Below are 13,125 nucleotides of genomic sequence, written 5' to 3' on the forward strand. Positions count from 1 at the left end.
GCCAGACTATTAAACTTACAATTATGTTTTTTTTTTTAATGTTTCTGCATCATGTTATGTTCTTGCCTTCATATGATGTCCAACTTGAGTGAATGTGACTGGAACAGATGCTAAATTACTGTACCCAAGTCACTTGTGTCCTATTTTACAGTCCACTTCATGAGCTGTGCTAGACCAAGAGAACAGTGGCTCTCCAGCTCCAAGTCGCACCATATGTCTTCCAATTCATTAGACAGAGGCTTGTGATCAATTTACTGCCCACCTGATCTCACCATTGCTTTCTTAAAACTTTAATGGGAAGGAACATACTTAGCAATAAAAGTTTAAGTTATAAGAATATGAGTTTTTATATTTAAGTTTTTAAGAATTAATTTTTTACTAGTATAGGTCAGGGAATAGATAGTAAGTTTTACTGGCTGAAGTATAAAACTGCAGGAAATTTGTCAGTTGGTTTTGTGCAATGAGATGAAAGTTGAGGTGTTTTTATTTATAAAGTTTATAAAATTCAGACTGGGTGAAAGTCACTTTTGTTATAAATAAAGGTGTGACTTTGAAACTATAATGTGACAGACGACCAGAGTAACAAGAGGAACTACCTTAAAATATTAAAAGGAGATTGGATGCAAGGTCCTCTCTGCATGTTGATGGCTTGGGAGGCAGCCTTCCATGGCTCTGTCCTTCTTCTAACAGTAGTGGTCAAGAAATTCTGTGGTTACTTGATTTGCATTGGTCTTCTAAAGGTGTTTCAATTTGCCTTCACAAACCAAACTTTGTTCAGAACAGTGAAGCATTGCTGATGACACTGGCAGGCAGGAGTGGGTCCTGTTTATACACATGAAAACAGAAACTTTGGCTTGAAACAGTGCAGCAAATTCAGCCTCAGTGTACATCCCCAGTTCTAGAGACACTTGTAAACACTATGACCTGATTTTGGGGCAAAAGGCCACTCTGATTCTTGCGTGAAATCAGAAACATGCATAGTGCTTTTCATGAAGACTGTTTTGAATGAAATACTCTGCTTCTATCAGTGAGGATACAATAGTCATGCTCCTGGAAAACCAAAACCAAGAATACTTCCATAACAATGCTTATGAAATAATCAGAAAGTCCTATCATTCATGGAGTTTTAAAGAATCATTTCCTTCTCGTTATGAAGAAAGGATTGAGGGCATGGCACATTTATTTAATTTGCAAACATATTCTGATATTTGAACCAGCTCTGTGCTAGAAACTGGAGCTGATGAGCAGAGGCATTCTGCTTCTGGTGATGAGAAATTCCCCTCAGTGCTCTTCCCCTATGCTCTACAGGTACTGATTGTTGTTCTTTAGGCACTATGTCATGTCCAACTCTTTGGGACCCCATGGACTGTAGCCCACCAACTCCTCTGTCCATGGGATTTCCCAGTAAGAATACTGGAGTGGGTTGTCATTTCCTTCTCCAGGGGATCTTCCTGACCCAGGGATGGAACCTGAGTCCCCTGCATTGACAGGAGAATTCTTTACCATGGAATCACTGTCAGTTCAGTTCTATCGCTCAGTCGTGTCCGACTTTTTCTACCCCATGAATTCCAGCACCCCAGGCCTCCCTGTCCACCACCAGCTCCTGGAGTTCATTCAGACTTGCGTCCATCGAGTCAGTGATGCCATCCAGCCACTTCATCCTCTGTTGTCTCCTTCTCCTCCTGTCCCCAATCCCTCCCAGCATCAGAGTCTTTTCCAGTGAGTCAACTCTTCACATGAGGTGGCTAAAGTACTGGAGTTTCAGCTTTAGCATCATTTGCGCCAAAGAAATCCCAGGGCTGATCCCCTTCAGAATAGACTGGTTGGATCTCCTTGCAGTCCAAGGGACTCTCAAGAGTCTTCTCCAACACCACAGTTCAAAAGCTTCAATTCTTCTGTGCTCAGCTTTCTTCACTGTCCAACTCTCACATCCATACATGACCACTGGAAAAACCATAGCCTTGACTAGACGGACCTTTGTTGGCAAAGTAATATCTCTGCTTTTCAATATGTTAACTAGGTTGGTCATAACTTTTCTTCCAAGGAGTAAGTGTCTTTTAATTTCATGGCTGCAGTCACCATCTGCAGTGATTTTGGAGCCCCAAAATATAAAGTCTGACACTGTTTCCACTGTTTCCCCATCTATTTCCCATGAAGTGATGGGACCACACGCCATGATCTTCGTTTTCTGAATGTTGAGCTTTAAGCCAACTTTTACACTCTCCACTTTCACTTTCAAGAGGCTTTTTAGCTCCTCTTCACTTTCTGCCATAAAGGTGGTGTCATCTGCATATCTGAGAGCACTCAAATCAGATAGGTTAAAATGAGAGACTTTGGGGTTAAAGGAATAAAAGCAGAGGTTATAGCTGTGTGACTTTGTGGTGATGAAATGATCAAGCAGACCTAGGTGAGAGGCGAAGCCTAGGGGAGAGGGGAACCAGTTGTCTAGCCTTATGGAAGTGTCCTTTTCACTCATCTTTGTTCCATGGGGATAGTGGTAATAAAAAGAAATAAACAATGTAAATATTCAGCTCATCTCTCCCATTTGAAGGTAATTAGAATTTATCCCAGATAAGAGAGGACATTGACTGGAGTCTCTCAAAGTACAAAAGCAACATTCTGTCTTCAAATATTTTAGATGACTAAATTGCACTTTTATTTTACAGTAGAGCCAGAATTTGTTTTTCCCATATCTTTGATCCATTAGTGATCAAATATTTTTTAAAAAATTAAAGGAAGGAAAGTAACATCTTATTGGATAAAACATTTATTCCTGGGTGCTTGTGCCCCGCATAGCACATGTTATTATTTGGCCACTTTATTTTTAAATATTCTGGGAAAGTTAGGCCAACCGTTACTATTTGTGCAGTATGTGCCTTGCTTTCTCTTGTATTCTGCCAGAATTTTCTTTTCCATTTAATTGCCTTATTTTTAATTTTAACTTCTTGCTCTAGGCTTTGTATTGACTTTGGGTTTTCAATGTTTACACACATTAGGTATTTGTAGACAATTCTCATGTTCCCATTAGTTAGCCAACTGCATGTACATTATTTATTCTTTTAATATTTCCTCTAGAGTAAATACCTCTAGTTCCTTAATTATTCCTGTTGATTTCTTCTGAACTTCCTGCAGCATGTCTCTCTTTTTCCCATAATGAGATCCCCAAACTAAACGCACATTCCTGCTTCAGTCTCTCTGGAATCACAAAGAGGGGACTCTTTTCCTCTGTTCCGTAACATAGTTTTTTTGCACATGCAGTTTGAGATAACAGTGACCTTCTTCACTTAACAAGTTTCAGTACAAACCTGCTCATCATTACCTTCTGGTAATATTTAAAATATTTCAGAAATATCAACTCACTTTCCGTCTTGTGACCACAGGTGTTCAGTGGATTTGGGAAATTATGATCTCTAGTTCTTTGAGGCGAGGGTTTTCAAATTACTGTGCTGTTCTGCTTCATGATGATCCAGCACACTTGAATCAGGTACAGCAGGAACTCTACGCCTGCAGTTTTTCCAGACTTTTACTGCTTCCTAATTGATGAAGTGTCAGGAAAGGAATGGGACTGGCAAAATGAATTCTTAGAAGAGAATGGGGGTTTCACATATGTGAAAAGACATTGTCCACCCTTTGGTTCATCCTCTAAAGAGACTTGATATGTTATTCCCACAATTTCCTTCCTTCAGTCATTTTCAATTCTGCCTTAATTAATTTCCCTGAAATATCATTTTAGAATGTTACTGTTAAATACTTTTATGTCTTCTCCTTGCTTATGTGACAAAATCCAAACTTGTTAGCTTGGCATTTAAGGCTCTCTCCAAAGAGTTCAGCCTTGTGCCCCACTTTCACCGTTTAGGAATCTTGACTTTGTGTGTAAATGTGTGTTTGTGTGCCTGTGTGTGTCTGTATAGTGTACAGCTCACCACTTCTACATTTTTGGACAAAAATTCTGCTCATTGTACAGCATTCTTTTTATAAAGTTTGATCATACTTGCAGAATCTTTCTAGAACTCCCTTATTCTTGTACTTAATGATATTTATTTGACCACATGATTTATATATTGTTTAAGAGATATCTCTTCATTTATCTATGTATCTTCCTTCCAAACTTCCAAACTCTTTGAGGAAAAAGACAGTGCTTGTCTTTTGTTGTTATTGTTTTCTTGCTCAAAGTAAAACTGCTCAAAAAAACAAACAAAAACAAATGAAGCATGATTTCTCACACTATCCATAATGTTTAAGGGTAATGGAAATACTTGTATTAGTAGGTGTTAAGGGTTCAGTTGGGTCCCTTCCGAATTCATTTGCTGAAGTCCTAAACCCTAGTACTTCACAGTACAACCTGATTTGGAAACAGGGTTATTGAAGATACAGTTGGTTAAGGTGATATCATACTGGAGCTGGTTGGGTACCTAACCCAGTGTGACTGATGTCTTCATACAAAGGGGAAATTTGGGTAGAAACAAAACATACATGGATGCTAGAAGAGAGGCTTAGAACTTCCCTAGCATATTCAGAGGGAGCATGGCCCTGTGGCACCTTGCTCTTGAACCTCCAGTCTCCATGAAATAATATATATTTCTATTGTTTAAGCTACTCAGCTAGTGTGTGTATTTTGTTACAGCAGCCCTACCAAACTGATACAGTGAAAAACTAAGAATACTTTATGAAAATAATGTCCAATTAGAAGACTACCATACATTGCCATATTTTTTTCTCTATCTAAAAAAAAATTGATATTAACTGAGAGACAACCATGTTAAATTAGTAAAGTGATCTTTAACATCTCTTTAGATACAGTGGGTTGTGGATCCTATTCTAAAAGACAAACCCTCTCATTATGACTACAGTAGACAATTTACTAAGTAGATTTGGTGCTTTTATGGCCTTGACTTGTGCTTTTTTTTTCCATTTGAGATTCTCCACTCATGTTGACATAGATTTGTTGTGCATGATGAAGTGACAAAATCAATGAAAAAGGCATGTGACTCTTCTGCTTGCAAAAGGACTTTATTTTTGTTGTTTATTGTGGTAACTTAAGCCCTCCAAAGTATTTCTGTGAAGATGTAATTATTTCTTTAATCTGTTTTATTCTCTCTACTGCTTAGAGGTTGCTCTTGGAAATAGCACATGGTACATTTTCAAAGTTTTTGCTCTTATTGAAAAAATTTGTGTGATCATAGATCCTAAAATTGTGCCCTCCCTGTTCTAATCCCGTGACCAGTAAGAAGCTTAAGCTAGTAATTCAACTGAAAGACCTACATCATTGTTCTGTGATTTCTTCTTCCCATAGAAAAATCCTAATTTTATCCCACATTCCTCACACTTATCTAGAATCAATAATATTCAAAGCTGAACCTTCTGGTCCTAAAACTATCTATGTAAACAAAACAGTGTCAAAACCGTAAGTGTACAAAGTTAAAATCAGATTTTAAAACTAGAGAGTCACATTAATAGATATGTATTTTGAGGATGTAAGTGACCTGTGGAGAGAGAGTCCTAGGGAAGCGGTATTGCCTAGGGTAAAAATGATGAGGGCTCTGATTAAGGTGGTAGCTGTTTGGATGGTGAAGAAGGAGGGTAAGGTGGTCAAATGGATAGAAACTTGCTGTCATTTAACTTGGATTGTAAGAAAGAAAGAGAACTTGTTGATAATTTCAACTTCATTTAATAGTTTGTGAGGCCACTGTCAGAGAAATCCAGCAGGAATTCTGTAAGGAATTGCTATTGTTGCTCTTGTCACACTTTACCAGTCCAGGGAAAGAGAAAAATAAAATTTATCCTTTCATTATGAAAAGAATTTAAATGTGAGCAGAATAAAAGAAGTTCAATATGAAAAGGTTTCCTAAAATATCATTATCACTGGCTATGTCCGTCCTAAAGGAGATCAGTCCTGGGTGTTCATTGGAAGGTCTGATGCTAAAGCTGAAACTCCAATACTTTGGCCACCTCACGCAAAGAGCTGACTCATTGGAAAAGACCCTGATGTTGCGAGGGGTTGAGGGCAGGAGAAGGGGACAACAGAGGATGAGATGGCTGGATGGCATCACCGATGATGGACATGAGTTTGGGTAAACTCCGGGAGTTGGTGATGGACAGGGAGGCCTGGCATGCTGTGATTCATGGGGTTGCAAAGAGTCAGAGATGACTGAGCAAGTGAACTGAACTGAACTGAACTGATGTACTTTGAAAGAAAATACTGTCCAAATACAGCTAAACATAAAAGTATAGGGAAAAAGAAAAATTTCCATACAAAAAAACTGTTAAAAATTAAATTAGATAATATAATAAAATTTCAAGATGGCTTTTACATAGTGGGAAATGACCTGTGTTGCTGATATTCTACTATTCCTTTAAATTGACTGCCCACTGAGAGAGGTCTTGCCTTGAATATTTTAACCATTCTTGAACCATTTTTATTATTTCATTATTGGATTTATTACTCAAAATTAATAATCTGAAAAAATTAATAATCTGGCTTTAGTCAACTATTTACTACAACTGGTATGCAGTTGTAGATCTAGTGATCCCAGATTAATATTTTGCATTCTGCTTTTGGATAAAAATGTTTTTTGTTTTTTTTTTTCTGGGTATGACACTAAACACATGAGTTTTCGATGACTTTTTATGAGGAAAGGGTAGCGGACTGTAATTGTAGATCTTTCATTTTTTCCTGTGATCCCCAAGGATCCACTAATAGAATGAGTTTTTGCCAGTCTCAAATCAAAAAGATATAAAATTGAAAGAAAAATACTTAAAGAATCAAAGTAAGACACAAAAACCATAAATTAAAAATTATTTTAAAAAGCAGTTTATACAAATAGCTATTATAGAAAGAAAACAGTTTTTTAAATTCTGTACTAGGTGTGCTGTGTGACTAACTTACTAAATATAAAAAAAATACAAGTTAGGTACTATTATTTTTACTTTAAAGATAGAAAACAGAGGTTTTGAGAAGTAGAGCAGTTGGCCCAAGATCACACATTAATAAAGAGTAGAACTGCCTCTAAATTTGTATTGTTTTCTTTCTCCAGCTTACATGTTTTTTCTTTATAGCCTGACACATGTCTACAGTATATAAGCACATAAGACTACATGAACTACATAAAGGCCTTTGCCTTGGTCTCTTTTGTTCTTTTGAAAATAATTCCACTGAAGATTAGAAATGAGTAGTAAAAACCTTACCTTTTGCTTCATTGGAACTGCTGTGTATATTTGTAAAATAAAACTTTTCTTAAAATTGAACTCAAGAGATAGGAAAGTAGATCAAAATCTATAGCTCAACATCTAGCATGTTTTTTTTTTTTGTCAAAAGTTGAAAAATGATATAGCTAAATCTTTATCTTGTATGCCTGCGTACACACACAGATAGTAAGGATGACGTAATAGCTGATAGTATTTATTTTTATACTCTTGATACTGGTTCATGTGTCATGCGTTACAAAATCTTTCCAAGTCTAATGCTTGTCTTTCAACTTTGTTTATAATGTCTTTTGGCCAGGGGTACAAAAATAAATTCTATAATATAATATAATTCTTCTTCTTTTTTTCCAATATCTAAATTTTTATATGTAAGAATTTAATTCACCTGGTATTTTTTTTTTTCTGAATGTTGTGAAGTAGATATTTACTGATCTTTTATATGGATTTACTTGGAAATGCCTAACTCTTATCACTTAATAATAATATTGACTTTATACAGAGTAACTGATAATTCGACTTTTCATTCATAATAATGGATGCCAGAAAACTAGGAAATTATAACTTTAAAATGCTGAGATAAACTGCTGTCTACTGAAAATTTTATGACCCACCAGAGTGTCATTAAAGAGTGAAAGTAAAATTAAAACTACCAAATATTAAGATATGTAAACACATAAGCCACATCTACAAAAAAGACAAAAACAAAACCCGTTAAAAATGTTTTCAGCAAGTAAAGAAAAAGATGAGAAAAGTAGACAAGCTGTGGCTAATGGAATAGTGAGCGCAAACATTAATAAAATTTGCTATTTAAATTTAATCCATTCCCTCATTTAAAAAAAAAAAGAAAACTAATTTTGTAAAAGCAAAGAGATAAGTTTTAAAGAATTAAAACATGTTTACCAAAAATAAGACTTGAGGGAGAGTGTGTTTAAAGAGTAGTGAAAATATTTCCTTGTCATAGCCAAAAAGAGATTAGGATTACTAATACTATTGATTTTAGAATGTCTGTAATATTATATATCAAAAATAAAGGTAAACACTAAAAGATGAAAAAAAATGACTTACATTGCAAAAATCAGCAATAAAAAAAAGCATAGAATGTTTGTCAATCCATGTGAAAACACAGAAAAGAAATAGGACAAATAGCATGAACGGTTCAGTTCAGTTCAGTCGCTCAGTCGTGTCCGACTCTTTGCGACCCCATGAATGGCAGCACGCCAGGCCTCCCTGTCTATCACCAACTCCCGGAGTTCACTCAGACTCATGTCCTTGGAGTCAGTGATGCCATCCAGCCATCTCATCCTCTGTCGTCCCCTTTGCCTCCTGCCCCCAATCCCTCCCAGCATCAGAGTCTTTTCCAATGAGTCAACTCTTCTCATGAGGTGGCCAAAGTACTGGAGTTTCAGCTTTAGCATCATTCCTTCCAAAGAAATCCCAGGGCTGATCTCCTTTAGAATGGACTGGTTGGATCTCCTTGCAGTCCAAGTAAGCAAAAAACATAAAATGATATGGAGAAAAGATTTTTAAATATATTGGTATAGCCATTTTTATTGTTCAGTCTCTAATCGTGTCCGACTCTTCACGACCCCATGGATTGTAGCATGCTTGTCTCCTCTGTTTGCCCGAGGAGTTTGCTCAAATTCATGTCCATTTAGTCAGTGACACTATCTAACCATTCCGTCCTCTGCCGCCCCTTTCTCCTCAATTATTTCCAGCATTAAGGTCTTTTTCAATGAGTTGGCTCTTCGCATCAGGTGGCCAAAGTATTGGAGCTTCAGCTTCAGCATCAGTTCTTCCAATGAATATTCAGGGTTGATTTCCTTTAGCATTAATTTGTTTCATCTCCTTGCAATCCAAGGGACTCTCAAGAGTCTTTTCCAGCACAATTTGAGAACATCAATTCTTTGGTGCTCAGCCTTCTTTATGGTCCAGCTCTCACATCCATACATGACTACTGGAAAAACCATAGCTTTGACTATATCGACCTTTGTCAGCAAAGTGATATCTCTGCTTTTTAATATGCTGTCTAGATTTGTCATAGCTTTCCTTCCAAGGAGCAAGCATCTTTTAATTTCATGGCTACATCACCGTCCACAGTGATTATGGAGTCAAAGAAAATAAAATCTGTCAGTGCTTCCACTTTCCCCACTTCTATTCGTCAGGAAATCATGGGACAGGATGCCATTATACATATTAGCAAATTAAATTTACCTTTTTAAGTCCAAAGACCACCTATACGCTATGTATAAGTGATATACAAAAGCAAATTCCAAAGAATAGTTAAAAATAAAATAATGTTTAGTAATACAATGGGCAAATAAAATTAGCAAAATTCATATGAAACAAAATGTTGGCATACTTCACAATTAAAAAGAGAAAAGGGTAATTATACATGATAAAAATAAAAATTCACTAAATGACATTTTATTCAGAAGTTTTTTGTACTTATGAATATAGCTCAAAAATATATAGAGCAATCCAAGCAGGATGATAGTAAGGGATTCAAGAAACCATAATGATAGCAATTTTAATGCAGCTCTGTCAGAAACTCACTGACCAAACAGAGATAAGTATACATTTTTATATTATCTGTAAAAATATAATAGGGTCATAAGTAATTTGTAGATACTTTGGGCAATAATATTAACAAATTTGAGCTGATAGCTGTGATAGAAATCTGCTTTCTCAAAATAGAAAATTCATATTTTTTGCTAGACTTTTAGAACATTTACTAAAATTTACCAGGTACTAGTTTGTAAATAAGTTTAAACAATTTTTATCAAACATACCATATTCTTTAATAATGCAATTAAATTAAAAATCAACATTGAAAACGTTGACCTTTTCTTCCTGTTAGGAGAGTTTATAATGAAGTCCTGAATAGTTAATAGATTATTCAAAAAATCATAATAGGGATGAAAAATAATTATGGCTTTTTGTAATTGAGGAAATTGAAAGTAATCAATATGTGCATTTAATCCTGTGTCACACAGTGAAAGCGTCTGTTCATGCGTAGTTGCTTCCATCTTTTCTGATTCTTTGTGACCCAAAGGACTGTAGCCAGCCAGGATCCTCATTCCATGGGATTTTCCAGGCCAGAATACTGAAGTGGGTTTCTATATCCTCATCAAGGGGATCTTCCCAACCCAGAGATCAAACCCATGTCTTCTGCATTACCTGAACTACTGGGAAAGCCCATTTAAAACAGTACTTTTATGTTAATTGACCGCCTCAAATACTTTTGTTAAAAATATAAAAACTGATGAAAATAAATAATATCCATACCCACCCAAAGAAGCAAGAAGAAGTTACACCAAAGTGAACTTAAAACTCTAGTAAGAGTGGAAATAATAAAAGCAATATTTTTTTCTTTTACATTATTTTACTTTGCAGTACCGTATTGGTTTTGCCACACATCCACATGAATCCGCCATGGGTGTACACATGTTCCCAATCCTGAACCCCACTCCCACCTTCTTCCCCACACCATCTCTCTGGGTCATCCCAGTGCACCAGCCCCAAGCATCCTGTATCTTGCAATATAAAAGCAATATTTAATAAAATATTAAATAATGTAGAGAATAAAAAGAAGTACAGTGGTCCAAATTTCAGGAAATAAAAACAGTACAAAAAGCATGTAATCCAAATAGTCAGCATGCCAGTGTAAGATGTGAAAAAAAAAAATTGGAATGAGTTTGAAAACGATTAAACGCAAGAGTCTTCAAGTACCTTAACGAATAATATTCTCAAAGGTAAATCCACACTCAAATGGCTGTTTCCAGTAATGATCTTAGTGAAATCTAAAAGCATTTGCATGCTCTATAGAAACCTTTTGTTTCAGCAGAACTAGAAATGGCATGTTTTATTAAACAGATGGATTCTAGAACTAGAACAGCCAGGTTAGATGCCTTGTTCCATGAGGTGCTAGTTCAGCAACCTAGGAAAATTTACCCTAAGACTCATCTACAAGATATAGATAACAATGATATTATATAATCCATGTAGACCACACATAGCATGGTTTTTAGTACAGAAATAAGCAACCATTAAATATAACTGTCCCCCTGCTTCATTTTTAGAGTAGAGACTAGAAATATATAGTGGGGTTACAGGAATGAAGATTATACTACTTCCTCCATGGCAACTTAAAAAAGGGCTTCCCTGGTGGCTCAGATGGTAAAGAATCTGCCTGCAATGTAGAAGACCTGGATTCGATCCCTGAGTGGGAAAGATCCCCTGGAGAAGAGAATGGCAACCCATTCCGGTATTCTTTTTTTTTTTTTTTTTTTTAAATTAATTACTTTATTTTAATTGGATACCTGGAGAATTCCATGGACAGAGGAACCTGGAGGGCTTCAGTCCATGTATAATTGCAGAGTCAGACATGAGTGAGTGACTAACAAACACATCACTTTCAACTTAGAAAATTTCTCTGACTTTATGTTTATTGGTTAGATAGAAACTAAAAGTCCTAGGAAGGATGGTTTCAGTTTATATAAGAGAGAAAGAGGAGAGGGAGGAGAGAAAAGGAGGGTGGGGAGAGGAGGGAGAGAAAGAGGAGGAAGAAAGAGAGGAACAGGAAAATATGAATTATGCATGTGTAGTTTTGTGCCTGAGTGTATGGTATGTATGTGCACACTTGGGAAATACTGTATTCTCAATTAAGGAAGACATGTCACATCTCAGAGTCAAAAGGGTGAGCACTGTGGAACTTGGCATAGTGCTTGACATATAGGAAGCATTAAATTAGTATCTTTGGACCTGAGTTGAAGTGATAAGGAATATTCAGGTTCCTAAGTTTGTTATCAAAGTGTATACAAAATAACTGACAAAAAGCAAACCTAAAAAATGGACATAATTTCAGAAACCAATAAGTCAAACAGAACTGTGTGTATATCTGCAGATTGGTGAAATTTCCTTTTCAGGAAAGCATGCTAAAGAACTGAGAGCAAGGCTATTTTTAAGGCTTTGCAAAAACTTGATCTAGCATTATCGCCTGTCATTGCCCCTTTTCACATTTCTTTATATGCATAAACACAGGGTTCCTCCTTTTGTAGGGGGAGAGAAAAAAACTATCCTAAAATTGATCAGAATGCTCATTTCAACATTTGTAAGATTTGCCTTTAATTAGTTGAAGATAGTGAGAGGCCCCCAATGTGACATTAGTGGAAGGTGACTATGACGGAGGGCAATTTTTGGCTCCAAGATTTTTCGAACAAGTATTGCAATATTTTTTAAATGTCATATATACTATATATAGTGAATGAGTTTTAATTTAAGGTTCTTTTAAAATTTAAGAATAAAGAGAGCATAAGTCAAAGGAGTAAATCTTGGTTGAGTATGCAGATATTGGCAAGTGTTAAGCATGGAATCAGTCATCATGTTAATGAAGAGTTCCCTGTCCTCTACCTGTCAAGTATCCCTATCAGCTTGGAAACTTTATACAATAGTCTGATCCTTTAAGAAGTGTCAGCTAATCCAGAGCTGAAGAGAGAACCACAGTGAAATTTCTAAACTTCACTACTCCTAAAATGTAGTCACAAAACAATATTTTAAAACAGAAAAGATGAAATGTTTATTAGTTTTGATCTATAAAGATGATTGCTATCAGAGTTTCTTAAACTTCACTTGACATTAGAATTCTCTTTGAATAACTTGAAATGTAGTCTTACATACCAGGTCTAGGATTCAGGCACTGGAATGGGGACTGAAAATCTATATGTTAAGATATATTGGATTGGCCAAAAAGTTCATTTGGGTTTTCATGCCATCTTATGGGAAAACCTGAACAAACTTTTTGGCCAACCCCATAGATTATTCTAGATAAACAGGTGGTGTGTTAATTTGCTAGGGATATTATAACAAAATAACACAGTCCACATGGCTCAAGAATTTTATTTTCTTCCAGTCCTGGAGGCTGGA

This window comes from Budorcas taxicolor, chromosome 2 (genome assembly GCF_023091745.1).
Source record: "Budorcas taxicolor isolate Tak-1 chromosome 2, Takin1.1, whole genome shotgun sequence".
Taxonomy (NCBI): domain Eukaryota; kingdom Metazoa; phylum Chordata; class Mammalia; order Artiodactyla; family Bovidae; genus Budorcas; species Budorcas taxicolor.